Source organism: Tachypleus tridentatus, chromosome 3 (genome assembly GCF_004210375.1).
Source record: "Tachypleus tridentatus isolate NWPU-2018 chromosome 3, ASM421037v1, whole genome shotgun sequence".
Classification (NCBI taxonomy): Eukaryota; Metazoa; Arthropoda; class Merostomata; order Xiphosura; family Limulidae; genus Tachypleus; species Tachypleus tridentatus.
In genome coordinates, this window is record NC_134827.1 from 41,209,365 (window position 1) to 41,231,093 (window position 21,729).

A 21,729-nucleotide genomic window follows, 5' to 3' on the forward strand; every position below is an offset into this window, starting at 1 on the left:
GGGTTCTTTACGACAATCCGAACAGTGGCTAGACCATGAAGAAACACCAAATCATGTGCCAAAATCACATCTTCACCCCAAGATACTTGTGGTCAGTGATTGGTGGTTATCAACAGGTGTTATCCATCATTCACTGTTAAACCCGAGAGAAACAATCACAGCTGAGAAATAATTTGTGAAATTAAAGTTAAGCATTGAAATTTATGAAGAGAACATCCAGTACCAGTAAATCACAGTGGACACCACACTACTTTGTGACAATGCTCGAACTAATGTCTCACTTCATACTGTCCAAAAATAAAACGAGCTTCATTATGAAACTTTACTTCATTCACCAGATCTTCCCCAACAGCTCACCACAGTTTTAAACATTTGAACATTTTTAAAGTAAAAAACTTTTGCAAACCAAAGATAAATTGAAAGTGCCTTTAAAGACTTCATTGTATTAAAGTACGTCCCCCTGTCACACCAAATATGTCCACCCTTTCAGCTGTGAGGGAGTTATAATGTGATGGTCAGTCCCACTATTCGTTGGTAATATAGTAGCCCAACAGTTGGCGGTGAGTGGTGATCACTAGCTGCCTTCTCTTTAGTCTTACACTGCTAAATTAGGGACGGCTAGCACAGATAGCCCTCGTGTAGCTTTGCGCGAAATTCAAAACAAACAAACAAACAATCAAAGAACGTCCAGTTCTTTAAAGATGGTATTTGTAAACTTACAACTCATTGGCAGAAGTGTGTTGAGTCTAAAACAGGTTGTTTTGATTAAATAAATTAAACAAGAACAAAAGATCTATTTGTTTCACGTTTTCCTTTAAAAATCTGACATTTCATGTGCAACAGTCTGATCTAAATAAAGGTTATAACCATAGCAATAAGTAATATAAAACAATAATTTACAAGGTAGTTGATTAAATAAAACTGTGTAGCATCAATAGTATTTGTTTTCAGTCTGACTTTCACTCTAACCCTTGTCTGGAGTTCTTACCTTCTATTTCAAATAACCTCACCCCTTAGAACTTCAAATTATTAAAAGACGGCCTAGATGAGTGTGGTGTTAATTAAACATCCATTGTATCATTTTTCTGTGGTTCTTCAAACTTTCTACCCAAAGGATCTTTTACAAGAAACTTTGTATCAAACAAGTTGAATTAATTTCAGACAAGTTTATTATGGTAAATTTGCTTCGTCAATGTTTTCCAGCTTACAATTACTGACAGTTCCACCGTTACATCTTTAACTTAGTTTCTGGGATATTACATGTTCCATTTTGGTGCTTACAACAACTGACCTTTTTAACCTCAACAATGGTAATTAATACTGGGCTTTCTATGACTTCATTGGTCCATTTCATCACATCTTTTGTTTCACACTTCAAGCATATTGTCTTCAATGACTATGCAGGGCCTCTTACATTCCTTTGCATAGTGTCCAGCTCCTCAAACACATCTTCTAGTAGTCCCTCACATAGTGTACAGCTCCTCAAACACATCTTATAGTAGTCCCTTATATAGTGTCCAGCTCCTCAAACACATCTTCTAGTAGTCCCTTATATAGTGTCCAGCTCCTCAAACAAATCTTCTAGTAGTCCCTTATATAGTGTCCAGCTCCTCAAACAAATCTTCTAGTAGTCCCTTATATAGTGTCCAGCACCTCAAACAAATCTTCTAGTAGTCCCTTATACAGTGTCCAGCTCCTCAAACACATCTTCTAGTAGTCCCTTATATAGTGTCCAGCACCTCAAACACATCTTCTAGTAGTCCCTTATATAGTGTCCAGCTCCTCAAACACATCTTCTAGTAGTCCCTTACATAGTGTCCAGCTCCTCAAACACATCTTCTAGTAGTCCCTTATATAGTGTCCAGCTCCTCAAACACATCTTCTAGTAGTCCCTTATATAGTGTCCAGCTCCTCAAACACATCTTATAGTAGTCCCTTCATATAGTGTCCAGCTCCTCAAACACATCTTATAGTAGTCCCTTATATAGTGTCCAGCTCCTCAAACACATCTTCTAGTAGTCCCTTATATAGTGTCCAGCTCCTCAAACAAATCTTCTAGTAGTCCCTTATATAGTGTCCAGCTCCTCAAACACAATCTTCTAGTAGTCCCTTATATAGTGTCCAGCTCCTCAAACACATCTTCTAGTAGTCCCTTATATAGTGTCCAGCTCCTCAAACACATCTTATCTTATATAGTGTCCAGCACCTCAAACACATAGTAGTCCCTTATATAGTGTCCAGCACCTCAAACACATCTTATAGTAGTCCCTTATATAGTGTCCAGCTCCTCAAACACATCTTATAGTAGTCCCTTATATAGTGTCCAGCACCTCAAACACATCTTCTAAACACATCTTATAGTAGTCCCTTATATAGTGTCCAGCTCAAACACATCTTCTAGTAGTCAAACACATCTTCTAGTAGTCCCTTATATAGTGTCCAGCACCTCAAACACATCTTCTAGTAGTCCCTTATATAGTGTCCAGCTCCTCAAACACATCTTCTAGTAGTCCCTTATATAGTGTCCAGCTCCTCAAACACATCTTCTAGTAGTCCCTTATATAGTGTCCAGCTCCTCAAACACATCTTATAGTAGTCCCTTATATAGTGTCCTGCACCTCAAACACATCTTATAGTAGTCCCTTATATAGTGTCCAGCACCTCAAACACATCTTAGTAGTAGTCCCTTATATAGTGTCCAGCACCTCAAACACATCTTCTAGTAGTCCCTTATATAGTGTCCAGCTCCTCAAACACATCTTATAGTAGTCCCTTATATAGTGTCCAGCACCTCAAACACATCTTCTAGTAGTCCCTTATATAGTGTCCAGCTCCTCAAACACATCTTATAGTAGTCCCTTATATAGTGTCCAGCACCTCAAACACATCTTATAGTAGTCCCTTATATAGTGTCCAGCTCCTCAAACACATCTTATAGTAGTCCCTTATATAGTGTCCAGCACCTCAAACACATCTTCTAGTAGTCCCTTATATAGTGTCCAGCTCCTCAAACACATCTTCTAGTAGTCCCTTATATAGTGTCCAGCTCCTCAAACACATCTTCTAGTAGTCCCTTATATAGTGTCCAGCTCCTCAAACACATCTTCTAGTAGTCCCTTATATAGTGTCCAGCTCCTCAAACACATCTTCTAGTAGTCCCTTATATAGTGTCCAGCTCCTCAAACACATCTTATAGTAGTCCCTTATATAGTGTCCAGCTCCTCAAACACATCTTATAGTAGTCCCTTATATAGTGTCCAGCACCTCAAACACATCTTATAGTAGTCCCTTATATAGTGTCCAGCACCTCAAACACATCTTCTAGTAGTCCCTTATATAGTGTCCAGCTCCTCAAACACATCTTCTAGTAGTCCCTTATATAGTGTCCAGCACCTCAAACACATCTTCTAGTAGTCCCTTATATAGTAGTCCAGCTCCTCAAACACATCTTCTAGTAGTCCCTTATATAGTGTCCAGCTCCTCAAACACATCTTCTAGTAGTCCCTTATATAGTGTCCAGCTCCTCAAACACATCTTCTAGTAGTCCCTTATATAGTGTCCAGCTCCTCAAACACATCTTATAGTAGTCCCTTATATAGTGTCCAGCTCCTCAAACACATCTTATAGTAGTCCCTTATATAGTGTCCAGCTCCTCAAACACATCTTCTAGTAGTCCCTTATATAGTGTCCAGCTCCTCAAACACATCTTCTAGTAGTCCCTTACATAGTGTCCAGCTCCTCAAACACATCTTCTAGTAGTCCCTTATATAGTGTCCAGCTCCTCAAACACATCTTCTAGTAGTCCCTTATATTGTGTCCAGCACCTCAAACAAATCTTTTAGTAGTCCCTTATATAGTGTCTTGCACCTCAAACAAATCTTCTAGTAGTCCCTCATATAGTGTCCTGCACCTCAAACACATCTTCTAGTAGTCCCTCACATAGTGTCCAGCTCCTCAAACACATCTTATAGTAGTTTCTTACATAGTGTCCAGCTCCTCAAACACATCTTATAGTAGTCCCTTATATAGTGTCCAGCACCTCAAACACATATTATAGTAGTCCCTTATATAGTGTCCAGCACCTCAAACACATCTTCTAGTAGTCCCTTATATTGTGTCCAGCACCTCAAACAAATCTTTTAGTAGTCCTTTATATAGTGTCCAGCACCTCAAACACATATTATAGTAGTCCCTTGTATAGTGTCCAGCACCTCAAACACATATTATAGTAGTCCCTTATATAGTGTCCAGCACCTCAAACACATCTTCTAGTAGTCCCTTATATTGTGTCCAGCACCTCAAACAAATCTTTTAGTAGTCCCTTATATAGTGTCCAGCACCTCAAACACATCTTTTAGTAGTCCCTTGTATAGTGTCCAGCACCTCAAACACATCTTCTAGTAGTCCCTTATATAGTGTCCAGCACCTCAAACACATCTTCTAGTAGTCCCTTATATAGTGTCCAGCACCTCAAACACATCTTCTAGTAGTCCCTTATATAGTGTCCAGCTCCTCAAACACATCTTATAGTAGTCCCTTATATCGTGTCCAGCACCTCAAACAAATCTGTTAGTAGTCCCTTATATTGTGTCCAGCACCTCAAACTAATCTTATAATAGTCCCTTATATAGTGTCCAGCTCCTCAAACACATCTTCTAGTGGTCCCTTATATAGTGTCCAGCACCTCAAACACATCTTCTTGTAGTCCCTTATATAGTGTCCAGCACCTCAAACACATCTTCTTGTAGTTCCTTATATAGTGTCCAGCTCCTCAAACACATCTTCTAGTGGTCCCTTATATAGTGTCCAGCTCCTCAAACAAATATTCTAGTAGTCCCTTATATTGTGTCCTGCACCTCAAACACATCTTCTAGTAGTCCCTTATATAGTGTCCTGCACCTCAAACACATCTTCTAGTAGTCCCTTATATAGTGTCCAGCTCCTCAAACACATCTTCTAGTAGTCCCTTAAATAGTGTCCAGCTCCTCAAACACATCTTCTAGTAGTCCCTCACATAGTGTCCAGCTCCTCAAACAAATCTTATAATAGTCCCTTATATAGTGTTCAGCTCCTCAAACACATCTTCTAGTGGTCCCTTATATAGTGTCCAGCTCCTCAAACAAATCTGTTAGTAGTCCCTTATATTGTGTCCAGCACCTCAAACAAATCTTCTAGTAGTCCCTTATATAGTGTCCAGCTCCTCAAACACATCTTCTAGTAGTCCCTTATATAGTGTCCAGCTCCTCAAACACATCTTATAGTAGTCCCTTATATAGTGTCCAGCTCCTCAAACACATCTTCTAGTAGTCCCTTATATAGTGTCCAGCACCTCAAACACATATTATAGTAGTCCCTTATATAGTGTCCAGCACCTCAAACACATCTTCTAGTAGTCCCTTATATAGTGTCCTGCACCTCAAACAAATCTTCTAGTAGTCCCTTATATAGTGTCCTGCACCTCAAACACATCTTCTAGTAGTTCCTTATACCCTTATATAGTGTCCAGCTCCTCAAACACATATTCTAGTAGTCCCTTAAATAGTGTCCAGCTCCTCAAACACATCTTCTAGTAGTCCCTCACATAGTGTCCAGCTCCTCAAACACATCTTATAGTAGTTTCTTACATAGTGTCCAGCTCCTCAAACACATCTTATAGTAGTCCCTTATATAGTGTCCAGCACCTCAAACACATATTATAGTAGTCCCTTATATAGTGTCCAGCACCTCAAACACATCTTCTAGTAGTCCCTTATATTGTGTCCAGCACCTCAAACAAATCTTTTAGTAGTCCCTTATATAGTGTCCAGCACCTCAAACACATATTATAGTAGTCCCTTGTATAGTGTCCAGCACCTCAAACACATATTATAGTAGTCTCTTATATAGTGTCCAGCACCTCAAACACATCTTCTAGTAGTCCCTTATATTGTGTCCAGCACCTCAAACAAATCTTCTAGTAGTCCCTTATATAGTGTCCAGCACCTCAAACACATCTTCTAGTAGTCCCTTATATAGTGTCCAGCTCCTCAAACACATCTTCTAGTAGTCTTTTATATAGTGTCCAGCTCCTCAAACACATCTTATAGTAGTCCCTTATATTGTGTCCAGCACCTCAAACAAATCTTATAATAGTCCCTTATATAGTGTCCAGCTCCTCAAACACATCTTCTAGTGGTCCCTTATATAGTGTCCAGCTCCTCAAACAAATCTTCTTGTAGTCCCTTATATAGTGTCCAGCACCTCAAACACATCTTCTTGTAGTCCCTTATATAGTGTCCAGCACCTCAAACACATCTTCTTGTAGTCCCTTATATAGTGTCCAGCACCTCAAACACATCTTCTAGTAGTCCCTTATATAGTGTCCAGCTCCTCAAACACATCTTCTAGTAGTCCCTTATATAGTGTCCAGCTCCTCAAACACATCTTCTAGTAGTCCCTTATATAGTGTCCTGCACCTCAAACACATCTTCTAGTAGTCCCTTATATAGTGTCCTGCACCTCAAACACATCTTATAGTAGTCCCTTATATAGTGTCCTGCACCTCAAACACATCTTATAGTAGTCCCTTATATAGTGTCCAGCACCTCAAACACATCTTATAGTAGTCCCTTATATAGTGTCCAGCACCTCAAACACATCTTCTAGTAGTCCCTTATATAGTGTCCAGCTCCTCAAACACATCTTCTAGTAGTCCCTTATATAGTGTCCAGCTCCTCAAACAAATCTTCTAGTAGTCCCTTATATAGTGTCCAGCTCCTCAAACAAATCTTCTAGTAGTCCCTTATATAGTGTCCAGCTCCTCAAACACATCTTATAGTAGTCCCTTATAGTGTCCTGCACCTCAAACACATCTTATAGTAGTCCCTTATATAGTGTTCAGCTCCTCAAACACATCTTATAGTAGTCCCTTATATAGTATCCAGCTCCTCAAACACATCTTCTAGTAGTCCCTTATATAGTGTCCAGCACCTCAAACACATATTATAGTAGTCCCTTATATAGTGTCCAGCACCTCAAACACATCTTCTAGTAGTCCCTTATATAGTGTCCTGCACCTCAAACAAATCTTCTAGTAGTCCCTTATATAGTGTCCTGCACCTCAAACACATCTTCTAGTAGTTCCTTATACCCTTATATAGTGTCCAGCTCCTCAAACACATATTCTAGTAGTCCCTTAAATAGTGTCCAGCTCCTCAAACACATCTTCTAGTAGTCCCTCACATAGTGTCCAGCTCCTCAAACACATCTTATAGTAGTTTCTTACATAGTGTCCAGCTCCTCAAACACATATTATAGTAGTCCCTTATATAGTGTCCAGCACCTCAAACACATATTATAGTAGTCCCTTATATAGTGTCCAGCACCTCAAACACATCTTCTAGTAGTCCCTTATATTGTGTCCAGCACCTCAAACAAATCTTTTAGTAGTCCCTTATATAGTGTCCAGCACCTCAAACACATATTATAGTAGTCCCTTGTATAGTGTCCTGCACCTCAAACACATCTTATAGTAGTCCCTTATATAGTGTCCAGCACCTCAAACACATCTTATAGTAGTCCCTTATATAGTGTCCAGCACCTCAAACACATCTTATAGTAGTCCCTTATATAGTGTCCAGCTCCTCAAACACATCTTATAGTAGTCCCTTATATAGTGTCCAGCACCTCAAACACATCTTCTAGTAGTCCCTTATATAGTGTCCAGCTCCTCAAACACATCTTCTAGTAGTCCCTTATATAGTGTCCAGCTCCTCAAACACATCTTCTAGTAGTCCCTTATATAGTGTCCAGCTCCTCAAACAAATCTTCTAGTAGTCCCTTATATAGTGTCCAGCTCCTCAAACACATCTTATAGTAGTCCCTTATAGTGTCCTGCACCTCAAACACATCTTATAGTAGTCCCTTATATAGTGTTCAGCTCCTCAAACACATCTTATAGTAGTCCCTTATATAGTGTCCAGCACCTCAAACACATCTTATAGTAGTCCCTTATATAGTGTCCAGCTCCTCAAACACATCTTATAGTAGTCCCTTATATAGTGTCCTGCACCTCAAACACATCTTATAGTAGTCCCTTATATAGTGTCCTGCACCTCAAACACATCTTCTAGTAGTCCCTTATATAGTGTCCAGCTCCTCAAACACATCTTATAGTAGTCCCTTATATAGTGTCCAGCTCCTCAAACACATCTTCTAGTAGTCCCTCACATAGTGTCCAGCTCCTCAAACACATCTTCTAGTAGTCCCTTAAATAGTGTCCAGCTCCACAAACACATCTTATAGTAGTCCCTTATATAGTGTCCAGCACCTCAAACACATCTTCTAGTAGTCCCTTATATAGTGTCCAGCTCCTCAAACACATCTTCTAGTAGTCCCTCATATAGTGTCCAGCTCCTCAAACACATCTTCTAGTAGTCCCTTAAATAGTGTCCAGCTCCTCAAACACATCTTCTAGTAGTCCCTCACATAGTGTCCAGCTCCTCAAACACATCTTCTAGTAGTCCCTTATATTGTGTCCAGCACCTCAAACAAATCTTTTAGTAGTCCCTTATATAGTGTCTTGCACCTCAAACAAATCTTCTAGTAGTCCCTCATATAGTGTCCTGCACCTCAAACACATCTTCTAGTAGTCCCTCACATAGTGTCCAGCTCCTCAAACACATCTTATAGTAGTTTCTTACATAGTGTCCAGCTCCTCAAACACATCTTATAGTAGTCCCTTATATAGTGTCCAGCACCTCAAACACATCTTATAGTAGTCCCTTATATAGTGTCCAGCACCTCAAACACATCTTCTAGTAGTCCCTTATATAGTGTCCAGCACCTCAAACAAATCTTTTAGTAGTCCCTTATATAGTGTCCAGCACCTCAAACACATATTATAGTAGTCCCTTGTATAGTGTCCAGCACCTCAAACACATATTATAGTAGTCCCTTATATAGTGTCCAGCACCTCAAACACATCTTCTAGTAGTCCCTTATATTGTGTCCAGCACCTCAAACAAATCTTTTAGTAGTCCCTTATATAGTGTCCAGCACCTCAAACACATCTTTTAGTAGTCCCTTGTATAGTGTCCAGCACCTCAAACACATCTTTTAATAGTCCCTTGTATAGTGTCCAGCACCTCAAACACATCTTCTAGTAGTCCCTTATATAGTGTCCTGCACCTCAAACACATCTTCTAGTAGTCCCTTATATAGTGTCCAGCTCCTCAAACACATCTTATAGTAGTCCCTTATATTGTGTCCAGCACCTCAAACAAATCTGTTAGTAGTCCCTTATATTGTGTCCAGCACCTCAAACACATCTTATAGTAGTCCCTTATATAGTGTCCAGCTCCTCAAACACATCTTCTAGTAGTCCCTTATATAGTGTCCAGCACCTCAAACACATCTTCTAGTAGTCCCTTATATAGTGTCCAGCACCTCAAACACATCTTCTAGTAGTCCCTTCCCTGTAGTATAGTGTCCAGCTCCTCAAACACATCTTCTAGTGGTCCCTTATATAGTGTCCAGCTCCTCAAACAAATCTTCTAGTAGTCCCTTATATTGTGTCCTGCACCTCAAACACATCTTCTAGTAGTCCCTTATATAGTGTCCTGCACCTCAAACACATCTTCTAGTAGTCCCTTATATAGTGTCCAGCTCCTCAAACACATCTTCTAGTAGTCCCTTAAATAGTGTCCAGCTCCTCAAACACATCTTCTAGTAGTCCCTCACATAGTGTCCAGCTCCTCAAACACATCTTATAGTAGTCCCTTATATAGTGTCCAGCTCCTCAAACACATCTTCTAGTAGTCCCTTATATAGTGTCCAGCTCCTCAAACAAATCTGTTAGTAGTCCCTTATATAGTGTCCAGCACCTCAAACAAATCTTCTAGTAGTCCCTTATATAGTGTCCAGCTCCTCAAACACATCTTCTAGTAGTCCCTTATATAGTGTCCAGCTCCTCAAACACATCTTATAGTAGTCCCTTATATAGTGTCCAGCTCCTCAAACACATCTTCTAGTAGTCCCTTATATAGTGTCCAGCACCTCAAACACATCTTATAGTAGTCCCTTATATAGTGTCCAGCACCTCAAACACATCTTCTAGTAGTCCCTTATATAGTGTCCAGCACCTCAAACAAATCTTCTAGTAGTCCCTTATATAGTGTCCAGCACCTCAAACACATCTTCTAGTAGTCCCCTTATATAGTGTCCAGCTCCTCAAACACATCTTCTAGTAGTCCCTTATATAGTGTCCAGCTCCTCAAACACATCTTCTAGTAGTCCCTCACATAGTGTCCAGCTCCTCAAACACATCTTATAGTAGTCCCTTATATAGTGTCCAGCTCCTCAAACACATCTTCTAGTAGTCCCTTATATAGTGTCCAGCACCTCAAACAAATCTTCTAGTAGTCCCTTATATAGTGTCCAGCACCTCAAACACATCTTCTAGTAGTCCCTTATATAGTGTCCAGCTCCTCAAACACATCTTCTAGTAGTCCCTTATATAGTGTCCAGCTCCTCAAACACATCTTATAGTAGTCCCTTATATAGTGTCCAGCTCCTCAAACACATCTTCTAGTAGTCCCTTATATAGTGTCCAGCTCCTCAAACACATCTTCTAGTAGTCCCTTATATAGTGTCCAGCTCCTCAAACACATCTTCTAGTAGTCCCTTATATAGTGTCCAGCACCTCAAACACATCTTATAGTAGTCCCTTATATAGTGTCCAGCACCTCAAACACATCTTCTAGTAGTCCCTTATATAGTGTCCAGCCAGCCTCAAACACATCTTCTAGTAGTCCCTTATATAGTGTCCAGCACCTCAAACACATCTTCTAGTAGTCCCTTATATAGTGTCCAGCACCTCAAACACATCTTCTAGTAGTCCCTTATATAGTGTCCAGCACCTCAAACACATCTTCTAGTAGTCCCTTATATAGTGTCCAGCACCTCAAACACATCTTCTAGTAGTCCCTTATATAGTGTCCAGCTCCTCAAACACATCTTCTAGTAGTCCCTTATATAGTGTCCAGCTCCTCAAACAAATCTTCTAGTAGTCCCTTATATAGTGTCCAGCTCCTCAAACACATCTTCTAGTAGTCCCTTATATAGTGTCCAGCTCCTCAAACACATCTTCTAGTAGTCCCTTATATAGTGTCCAGCTCCTCAAACACATCTTCTAGTAGTCCCTTATATAGTGTCCAGCACCTCAAACACATCTTCTAGTAGTCCCTTATATAGTGTCCAGCACCTCAAACACATCTTCTAGTAGTCCCTTATATAGTGTCCAGCTCCTCAAACACATCTTCTAGTAGTCCCTTATATAGTGTCCAGCTCCTCAAACACATCTTCTAGTAGTCCCTCATATAGTGTCCATCCTCAAACACATCTTCTAGTAGTCCATAGCCAGCTCCTCAAACACATCTTCTAGTAGTCCCTTATATAGTGTCCAGCACCTCAAACACATCTTCTAGTAGTCCCTTATATAGTGTCCAGCACCTCAAACACATCTTATAGTAGTCCCTTATATAGTGTCCAGCACCTCAAACACATCTTATAGTAGTCCCTTATATAGTGTCCAGCTCCTAAACACATCTTATAGTAGTGTCCAGCACCTCAAACACATCTTCTAGTAGTCCCTTATATAGTGTCCAGCACCTCAAACACATCTTCTAGTAGTCCCTATATATAGTATATCTTCTAGTGTGTCCAGCTCCTCAAACACATCTTCTAGTAGTCCCTTATATAGTGTCCAGCTCCTCAAACACATCTTCTAGTAGTCCCTTATATAGTGTCCAGCTCCTCAAACACATCTTCTAGTAGTCCCTTATATAGTCCAGCTCCTCAAACACATCTTATAGTAGTCCCTTATATAGTGTCCAGCACCTCAAACACATCTTATAGTAGTCCCTTATATAGTGTCCAGCTCCTCAAACACATCTTATAGTAGTCCCTTATATAGTGTCCAGCACCTCAAACACATCTTATAGTAGTCCCTTATATAGTGTCCAGCACCTCAAACACATCTTATAGTAGTCCCTTATATAGTGTCCAGCACCTCAAACACATCTTCTAGTAGTCCCTTATATAGTGTCCAGCACCTCAAACACATCTTCTAGTAGTCCCTTATATAGTGTCCAGCTCCTCAAACACATCTTCTAGTTCCCTTATAGTGTCCAGCTCCTCAAACACATCTTCTAGTAGTCCCTTATATAGTGTCCAGCTCCTCAAACACATCTTCTAGTAGTCCCTTATATAGTGTCCAGCTCCTCAAACACATCTTCTAGTAGTCCCTTATAGTGTCCAGCTCCTCAAACACATCTTCTAGTAGTCCCTGTGTCCAGCTCCTCAAACACATCTTATAGTAGTCCCTTATATAGTGTCCAGCACCTCAAACACATCTTATAGTAGTCCCTTATATAGTGTCCAGCTCCTCAAACACATCTTCTAGTAGTCCCTTATATATATAGTGTCCAGCTCCTCAAACACATCTTCTAGTAGTCCCTCATATAGTGTCCAGCTCCTCAAACACATCTTCTAGTAGTCCCTTATATAGTGTCCAGCTCCTCAAACACATCTTATAGTAGTCCCTTATATAGTGTCCAGCACCTCAAACACATCTTCTAGTAGTCCCTTATATAGTGTCCAGCTCCTCAAACACATCTTATAGTAGTCCCTTATATAGTGTCCAGCTCCTCAAACACATCTTATAGTAGTCCCTTATATAGTGTCCAGCTCCTCAAACACATCTTCTAGTAGTCCCTCACATAGTGTCCAGCTCCTCAAACACATCTTCTAGTAGTCCCTTATATAGTGTCCAGCTCCTCAAACACATCTTCTAGTAGTCCCTTATATAGTGTCCAGCACCTCAAACAAATCTTCCAGCACCTCAGTAGTCCCTTATATAGTGTCCAGCACCTCAAACAAATCTTCTAGTAGTCCCTTATATAGTGTCCTGCACCTCAAACACATCTTCTAGTAGTCCCTCACATAGTGTCCAGCTCCTCAAACACATCTTATAGTAGTCCCTTACATAGTGTCCAGCTCCTCAAACACATCTTATAGTAGTCCCTTATATAGTGTCCAGCACCTCAAACACATCTTATAGTAGTCCCTTATATAGTGTCCAGCACCTCAAACACATCTTCTAGTAGTCCCTTATATAGTGTCCAGCACCTCAAACAAATCTTTTAGTAGTCCCTTATATAGTGTCCAGCACCTCAAACACATCTTATCAGTAGTCCCTTATATAGTGTCCAGCACCTCAAACACATCTTATAGTAGTCCCTTATATAGTGTCCAGCACCTCAAACACATCTTCTAGTAGTCCCTTATATAGTGTCCAGCACCTCAAACACATCTTTAGTAGTCCCTTATATAGTGTCCAGCACCTCAAACACATCTTTTAGTAGTCCCTTGTATAGTGTCCAGCACCTCAAACACATCTTTTAGTAGTCCCTTGTATAGTGTCCAGCACCTCAAACACATCTTCTAGTAGTCCCTTGTATAGTGTCCTGCACCTCAAACACATCTTCTAGTAGTCCCTTATATAGTGTCCAGCACCTCAAACACATCTTCTAGTAGTCCCTTATATAGTGTCCAGCACCTCAAACACATCTTCTTGTAGTCCCTTATATAGTGTCCAGCTCCTCAAACACATCTTCTAGTAGTCCCTTATATAGTGTCCAGCTCCTCAAACACATCTTCTAGTAGTCCCTTATATAGTGTCCAGCACCTCAAACAAATCTGTTAGTAGTCCCTTATATAGTGTCCAGCACCTCAAACACATCTTATAGTAGTCCCTTATATAGTGTCCAGCTCCTCAAACACATCTTCTAGTAGTCCCTTATATTGTGTCCTGCACCTCAAACATATCTTCTAGTAGTCCCTTATATAGTGTCCAGCACCTCAAACACATCTTCTAGTAGTCCCTTATATAGTGTCCAGCTCCTCAAACACATCTTCTAGTAGTCCCTTATATAGTGTCCAGCTCCTCAAACACATCTTCTAGTAGTCCCTTATATAGTGTCCAGCACCTCAAACACATCTTCTAGTAGTCCCTTATATAGTGTCCAGCACCTCAAACACATCTTCTAGTAGTCCCTTATATAGTGTCCAGCTCCTCAAACACATCTTCTAGTAGTCCCTTATATAGTGTCCAGCTCCTCAAACACATCTTCTAGTAGTCCCTCACATAGTGTCCAGCTCCTCAAACACATCTTCTAGTAGTCCCTTATATAGTGTCCAGCTCCTCAAACACATCTTCTAGTAGTCCCTTATATAGTGTCCAGCTCCTCAAACACATCTTATAGTAGTCCCTTATATAGTGTCCAGCACCTCAAACACATCTTCTAGTAGTCCCTTATATAGTGTCCAGCTCCTCAAACACATCTTCTAGTAGTCCCTTATATAGTGTCCTTCAAACACATCTTCTAGTAGTGTGTCCAGCTCCTCAAACACATCTTATAGTAGTCCCTTATATAGTGTCCAGCTCCTCAAACACATCTTCTAGTAGTCCCTTATATAGTGTCCAGCACCTCAAACACATCTTATAGTAGTCCCTTATATAGTGTCCAGCACCTCAAACACATCTTCTAGTAGTCCCTTATATAGTGTCCTGCACCTCAAACACATCTTTTAGTAGTCCCTTATATAGTGTCCTGAACCTCAAACACATCTTCTAGTAGTCCTTATACTTATATAGTGTCCAGCTCCTCAAACACATCTTCTAGTAGTCCCTTATATAGTGTCCAGCTCCTCAAACAAATCTTCTAGTAGTCCCTTATATAGTGTCCAGCTCCTCAAACACATCTTCTAGTAGTCCCTTATATAGTGTCCAGCTCCTCAAACACATCTTATAGTAGTCCCTTATATAGTGTCCAGCACCTCAAACACATCTTATAGTAGTCCCTTATATAGTGTCCAGCACCTCAAACACATCTTATAGTAGTCCCTAGTGTCCAGCACCTCAAACACATCTTATATAGTCCCTTATATAGTGTCCAGCACCTCAAACACATCTTTTAGTAGTCCTTTATATAGTGTCCAGCACCTCAAACACATATTATAGTAGTCCCTTGTATAGTGTCCAGCACCTCAAACACATATTATAGTAGTCCCTTATATAGTGTCCAGCACCTCAAACACATCTTCTAGTAGTCCCTTATATAGTGTCCAGCACCTCAAACACATCTTCTAGTAGTCCCTTATATAGTGTCCAGCACCTCAAACACATCTTCTAGTAGTCCCTTATATAGTGTCCAGCTCCTCAAACACATCTTCTAGTAGTCCCTTATATAGTGTCCAGCTCCTCAAACACATCTTATAGTAGTCCCTTATATAGTGTCCAGCACCTCAAACACATCTTATAGTAGTCCCTTATATAGTGTCCAGCTCCTCAAACACATCTTCTAGTAGTCCCTTATATAGTGTCCAGCTCCTCAAACAAATCTTCTTGTAGTCCCTTATATAGTGTCCAGCACCTCAAACACATCTTCTAGTAGTCCCTTATATAGTGTCCAGCACCTCAAACACATCTTCTAGTAGTCCCTTATATAGTGTCCAGCACCTCAAACACATCTTCTAGTAGTCCCTTATATAGTGTCCAGCTCCTCAAACACATCTTCTAGTAGTCCCTTATATAGTGTCCAGCTCCTCAAACACATCTTCTAGTAGTCCCTTATATAGTGTCCAGCACCTCAAACACATCTTCTAGTAGTCCCTTATATAGTGTCCAGCACCTCAAACACATCTTATAGTAGTCCCTTATATAGTGTCCAGCACCTCAAACACATCTTCTAGTAGTCCCTTATATAGTGTCCAGCACCTCAAACACATCTTATAGTAGTCCCTTATATAGTGTCCAGCTCCTCAAACACATCAAACACATCTTCTAGTAGTCCCTTATATAGTGTCCAGCTCCTCAAACACATCTTCTAGTAGTCCCTTATATAGTGTCCAGCTCCTCAAACACATCTTCTAGTAGTCCCTTATATAGTGTCCAGCTCCTCAAACACATCTTCTAGTAGTCCCTTATATAGTGTCCAGCTCCTCAAACACATCTTATAGTAGTCCCTTATATAGTGTCCAGCACCTCAAACACATCTTCTAGTAGTCCCTTATATAGTGTCCAGCTCCTCAAACACATCTTATAGTAGTCCCTTATATAGTGTCCAGCTCCTCAAACACATCTTCTAGTAGTCCCTTATATAGTGTCCAGCACCTCAAACACATCTTATAGTAGTCCCTTATATAGTGTCCAGCTCCTCAAACACATCTTCTAGTAGTCCCTTATATAGTGTCCAGCACCTCAAACACATCTTCTAGTAGTCCCTTATATAGTGTCCAGCACCTCAAACACATCTTCTAGTAGTCCCTTATATAGTGTCCAGCTTCATATAGTGTCCAGCTCCTCAAACACATCTTCTAGTAGTCCCTTATATAGTGTCCAGCTCCTCAAACACATCTTCTAGTAGTCCCTTATATAGTGTCCAGCTCCTCAAACACATCTTCTAGTAGTAGTGTCCAGCTCCTCAAACACATCTTCTAGTGTAGTCCCTTATATAGTGTCCAGCTCCTCAAACACATCTTATAGTAGTCCCTTATATAGTGTCCAGCACCTCAAACACATCTTCTAGTAGTCCCTTATATAGTGTCCAGCACCTCAAACACATCTTCTAGTAGTCCCTTATATAGTGTCCAGCACCTCAAACACATCTTCTAGTAGTCCCTTATATAGTGTCCAGCACCTCAAACACATCTTAGTAGTAGTCCCTTATATAGTGTCCAGCACCTCAAACACATCTTATAGTAGTCCCTTATATAGTGTCCAGCACCTCAAACACATCTTATAGTAGTCCCTTATATAGTGTCCAGCACCTCAAACACATCTTCTAGTAGTCCCTTATATAGTGTCCAGCACCTCAAACACATCTTCTAGTAGTCCCTTATATAGTGTCCAGCACCTCAAACACATCTTCTAGTAGTCCCTTATATAGTGTCCAGCACCTCAAACACATCTTCTAGTAGTCCCTTATATAGTGTCCAGCACCTCAAACACATCTTCTAGTAGTCCCTTATATAGTGTCCAGCACCTCAAACACATCTTCTAGTAGTCCCTTATATAGTGTCCAGCACCTCAAACACATCTTCTAGTAGTCCCTTATATAGTGTCCAGCACCTCAAACACATCTTCTAGTAGTCCCTTATATAGTGTCCAGCACCTCAAACACATCTTCTAGTAGTCCCTTATATAGTGTCCAGCACCTCAAACACATCTTCTAGTAGTCCCTTATATAGTGTCCAGCACCTCAAACACATCTTCTAGTAGTCCCTTATATAGTGTCCAGCACCTCAAACACATCTTCTAGTAGTCCCTTATATAGTGTCCAGCACCTCAAACACATCTTCTAGTAGTCCCTTATATAGTGTCCAGCTCCTCAAACACATCTTCTAGTAGTCCCTCAAACACATCTTCTATATAGTGTCCAGCTCCTCAAACACATCTTCTAGTAGTCCCTTATATAGTGTCCAGCTCCTCAAACACATCTTCTAGTAGTCCCTTATATAGTGTCCAGCACCTCAAACACATCTTCTAGTAGTCCCTTATATAGTGTCCAGCTCCTCAAACACATCTTCTAGTAGTCCCTTATATAGTGTCCAGCTCCTCAAACACATCTTCTAGTAGTCCCTTAGTAGTCCAGCTCCTCAAACACATCTTCTAGTAGTCCCTTATATAGTGTCCAGCTCCTCAAACACATCTTCTAGTAGTCCCTTATATAGTGTCCAGCTCCTCAAACACATCTTCTAGTAGTCCCTTATATAGTGTCCAGCTCCTCAAACACATCTTCTAGTAGTCCCTTATATAGTGTCCAGCTCCTCAAACACATCTTCTAGTAGTCCCTTATATAGTGTCAAACAGCTTCTAGTAGTCCTCAAACACATCTTCTAGTAGTCCCTTATATAGTGTCCAGCACCTCAAACACATCTTCTAGTAGTCCCTTATATAGTGTCCAGCACCTCAAACACATCTTCTAGTAGTCCCTTATATAGTGTCCAGTAGTCCCTTATATAGTGTCCTCAAACACATCTTCTAGTAGTCCCTTATATAGTGTCCAGCTCCTCAAACACATCTTCTAGTAGTCCCTTATATAGTGTCCAGCTCCTCAAACACATCTTCTAGTAGTCCCTTATATAGTGTCCAGCACCTCAAACACATCTTATAGTAGTCCCTTATATAGTGTCCAGCACCTCAAACACATCTTATAGTAGTCCCTTATATAGTGTCCAGCACCTCAAACACATCTTCTAGTAGTCCCTTATATAGTGTCCAGCACCTCAAACACATCTTCTAGTAGTCCCTTATATAGTGTCCAGCACCTCAAACACATCTTATAGTAGTCCCTTATATAGTGTCCAGCACCTCAAACACATCTTCTAGTAGTCCCTTATATAGTGTCCAGCACCTCAAACACATCTTATAGTAGTCCCTTATATAGTGTCCAGCACCTCAAACACATCTTCTAGTAGTCCCTTATATAGTGTCCAGCACCTCAAACACATCTTCTAGTAGTCCCTTATATAGTGTCCAGCACCTCAAACACATCTTATAGTAGTCCCTTATATAGTGTCCAGCACCTCAAACACATCTTCTAGTAGTCCCTTATATAGTGTCCAGCACCTCAAACACATCTTCTAGTAGTCCCTTATATAGTGTCCAGCACCTCAAACACATCTTCTAGTAGTCCCTTATATAGTGTCCAGCACCTCAAACACATCTTCTAGTAGTCCCTTATATAGTGTCCAGCACCTCAAACACATCTTCTAGTAGTCCCTTATATAGTGTCCAGCACCTCAAACACATCCCTATAGTAGTCCCTTAGTGTCCAGCACCTCAAACACATCTTCTAGTAGTCCCTTATATAGTGTCCAGCACCTCAAACACATCTTCTAGTAGTCCCTTATATAGTGTCCAGCACCTCAAACACATCTTCTAGTAGTCCCTTATAGTGTGTCCAGCACCTCAAACACATCTTCTAGTAGTCCCTTATATAGTGTCCAGCTCCTCAAACACATCTTCTAGTAGTCCCTTATATAGTGTCCAGCACCTCAAACACATCTTCTAGTAGTCCCTTATATAGTGTCCAGCACCTCAAACACATCTTCTAGTAGTCCCTTATATAGTGTCCAGCACCTCAAACACATCTTCTAGTAGTCCCTTATATAGTGTCCAGCACCTCAAACACATCTTCTAGTAGTCCCTTATATAGTGTCCAGCACCTCAAACACATCTTCTAGTAGTCCCTTATATAGTGTCCAGCTCCTCAAACACATCTTCTAGTAGTCCCTTATAGTGTCCAGCTCCTCAAACACATCTTCTAGTAGTCCCTTATATAGTGTCCAGCTCCTCAAACACATCTTCTAGTAGTCCCTTATATAGTGTCCAGCTCCTCAAACACATCTTCTAGTAGTCCCTTATATAGTGTCCAGCACCTCAAACACATCTTCTAGTAGTCCCTTATATAGTGTCCAGCTCCTCAAACACATCTTCTAGTAGTCCCTTATATAGTGTCCAGCTCCTCAAACACATCTTCTAGTAGTCCCTTATATAGTGTCCAGCTCCTCAAACACATCTTCTAGTAGTCCCTTATATAGTGTCCAGCTCCTCAAACACATCTTATAGTAGTCCCTTATATAGTGTCCAGCACCTCAAACACATCTTATAGTAGTCCCTTATATAGTGTCCAGCTCCTCAAACACATCTTCTAGTAGTCCCTTATATAGTGTCCAGCACCTCAAACACATCTTCCCTTATAGTAGTCCCTTATATAGTGTCCAGCACCTCAAACACATCTTCTAGTAGTCCCTTATATAGTGTCCAGCACCTCAAACACATCTTCTAGTAGTCCCTTATATAGTGTCCAGCACCTCAAACACATCTTCTAGTAGTCCCTTATATAGTGTCCAGCTCCTCAAACACATCTTCTAGTAGTCCCTTATATAGTGTCCAGCTCCTCAAACACATCTTATAGTAGTCCCTTACATAGTGTCCAGCTCCTCAAACACATCTTCTAGTAGTCCCTTATATAGTGTCCAGCACCTCAAACACATCTAGTATAGTAGTCCCTTATATAGTGTCCAGCACCTCAAACACATCTTCTAGTAGTCCCTTATATAGTGTCCAGCACCTCAAACACATCTTCTAGTAGTCCCTTATATAGTGTCCAGCACCTCAAACACATCTTCTAGTAGTCCCTTATATAGTGTCCAGCACCTCAAACACATCTTCTAGTAGTCCCTTATATAGTGTCCAGCACCTCAAACACATCTTCTAGTAGTCCCTTATATAGTGTCCAGCACCTCAAACACATCTTCTAGTAGTCCCTTATATAGTGTCCAGCACCTCAAACAAATCTTCTAGTAGTCCCTTATATAGTGTCCAGCACCTCAAACACATCTTCTAGTAGTCCCTTATATAGTGTCCAGCTCCTCAAACACATCTTCTAGTAGTCCCTTATATAGTGTCCAGCTCCTCAAACACATCTTATAGTAGTCCCTTATATAGTGTCCAGCACCTCAAACACATCTTCTAGTAGTCCCTTATATAGTGTCCAGCACCTCAAACACATCTTTTAGTAGTCCCTTGTATAGTGTCCAGCACCTCAAACACATCTTCTAGTAGTCCCTTGTATAGTGTCCAGCACCTCAAACACATCTTCTAGTAGTCCCTTATATAGTGTCCAGCACCTCAAACACATCTTCTTGTAGTCCCTTATATAGTGTCCAGCACCTCAAACACATCTTCTAGTGGTCCCTTATATAGTGTCCAGCTCCTCAAACACATCTTCTAGTAGTCCCTTATATAGTGTCCAGCTCCTCAAACACATCTTATAGTAGTCCCTTATATAGTGTCCAGCACCTCAAACACATCTTCTAGTAGTCCCTTATATAGTGTCCAGCACCTCAAACACATCTTCTAGTAGTCCCTTATATAGTGTCCAGCTCCTCAAACACATCTTCTAGTAGTCCCTTATATAGTGTCCAGCTCCTCAAACACATCTTCTAGTAGTCCCTCACATAGTGTCCAGCTCCTCAAACACATCTTCTAGTAGTCCCTTAAATAGTGTCCAGCTCCTCAAACACATCTTCTAGTAGTCCCTCACATAGTGTCCAGCTCCTCAAACACATTTTCTAGTAGTCCCTCACATAGTGTCCAGCTCCTCAAACACATCTTATAGTAGTTTCTTACATAGTGTGCAGCACCTCAAACACATCTTATAGTAGTTTCTTACATAGTGTCCAGCACCTCAAACAAATCTTCTAGTAGTCCCTTATATAGTGTCCTGCACCTCAAACACATCTTCTAGTAGTCCCTTATACCCTTATATAGTGTCCAGCTCCTCAAACACATATTCTAGTAGTCCCTTATATAGTGTCCAGCTCCTCAAACACATCTTCTAGTAGTCCCTCACATAGTGTCCAGCTCCTCAAACACATCTTCTAGTAGTCCCTAATATAGTGTCCAGCTCCTCAAACACATCTTCTAGTAGTCGCTTATATAGTGTCCAGCACCTCAAACACATCTTATAGTAGTTTCTTTTATAGTGTCCTGCACCTCAAACACATCTTATAGTAGTCCCTTATATAGTGTCCTGCACCTCAAACAAATCTTCTAGTAGTCCCTTACATAGTGTCCAGCTCCTCAAACACATCTTCCAGCAGCCCCTTATATAGTGTCCA